Source organism: Petaurus breviceps, unplaced genomic scaffold, assembly GCF_028583685.1.
Source record: "Petaurus breviceps papuanus isolate PSGF00001 unplaced genomic scaffold, PetGlider_PUasm1.0 79, whole genome shotgun sequence".
NCBI lineage: Eukaryota > Metazoa > Chordata > Mammalia > Diprotodontia > Petauridae > Petaurus > Petaurus breviceps.
Window position 1 is genome coordinate 6366488 of NW_027186523.1, and position 1804 is coordinate 6368291.

Consider the following 1804-nt stretch of genomic DNA (forward strand, 5'->3'; position numbering starts at 1 on the left):
AGGGTCTTTCCTTCCTTCCTTCCTTCCTTCCTTCCTTCCTTCCTTCCTTCCTTCTTTCCTCTTTCTCTCTCCCTTTTTCCATTCCTTTCTTCCTCTCTTGTTCACTTCCTTACCTCCTTCCTTCTTTTCAGTGTTTGGGAGAAGACAGAGGGGGAAAAAATAAATACTTGATAACTGAAGAATGAACATGATGAATAAAGAGAAGTAGTAAAAGATTTATATGAACTGAAGTGAAGTAAGCAGAATCAGGAAAACAATATATATACACGACAATATATATGCATGAATACACATGTACATTCAGCTAGGTGGTGCTGGCTACAGGGAGGTCCCAGAGTCAGGAAGACTCATCGTCCTGAGTTCAAATCTGGCTTCAGACACTAGTTATGTGATCCTAGGCAAGTCACTTAACCCTTTTTGCCTCAGTTTCCTCATCTGTAAAATGAGCTGGAGAAGGAAATGGCAAACCACTCCAACATCCTTACCCAATGTAGTCACAAAGAATTAATTACAATGAAACAACTGAACATGTATGTGTATGTGCATATATGCATAGTATATATGTAGGCTTGTACATATGTACAAACTGAACATTTATGTGTATATGTGCATGTATGTATGTGCAGAACAACCACACAATCAAAACTGAATGCTATAAAATCTTAAGTATTAGTTTTGGCCAGAAAAAAGAGATTCCTTTGCAGAAGTGGGGATCTGTAAGTGTGGAATAGTATAGGGCAGGGGGGGGTTGTTATATGTTTATGGAATTTATTCTTTGCTTCTTCCTCTTTTAAAAAATTCCTTATTATAAGGTATTCTTCTCTTAGATTGGGGAAGGAAAGGGATATAGTGATATATTTAAGTGATATTAAAACAGAAGGTATAAATAAAATTTATTTTTCAAAAATAGCAGAGTCTAAGGCCCAGAAATGTTCAGTACTAACAATTCTAGTTTTTAACATAACAGTTTCAGCCTTGAGAACTGGGAACAGGGGAGCTTCCTTCCCAATTATTTATTTTCTTTTTAAAAATAAATTGTTATTGACGTATTTTGTTTTTACATCACCTACATTCCCCAAGATATCTCTCTCTCTTCCTTTCCCAGAAACAATCCCGTATAACAAAAATGGGACAAATCAGTTCAGCAAAGCTAACCCACATCTAACCAAAGTCTGACACTGTATTCAAATATTTTATGTCCATGGTCCCCTTTTGTTGCTGTTGAGTCTTTTCAGGTATGTCTGACTGTTACCCCATTTGGGGTTTACAAGCAGGCAGATGACCAATGAGTTAAAATCTTTCTCAGATAATGAGTACCAGTGTAACCCTGGGCAAATCATTGAGTCTCTGTCTGCCTCAGTTTCCTCATCTGTGAAGTGGGAATAATAATAACAGCACCTTTGTTGTGAGCATAAAATAAGGTGATCTGTAAAATGCTTTGCACTCCTTTAAGCACTATGTCAGTGCCAGTTATTATTGTTGTTGTTATTTTTATTATTAATCCTGAAATTAGTAAGGGAAGTGCCACACTTGTAGTCAGGAAAGACTTGGGCTCTTACCCCAAAATCCTATCATTCATGTGGCTTCATGCAGGTCTCCTGTCCTCTTGGACCTAGGTTTCCTCATATATATCCTATGGTGCCTTGTTTTTGAGACTAAGATTTTATGTACACAATACAGACATACATCTATATGTATATATGCATGTGTGTATTATATAGGACTAAGATGTATATGCATGCATACATACACACATACATATATACACATGAAGGTTCGAGAAACAATTTCTGGGTAATTTTAA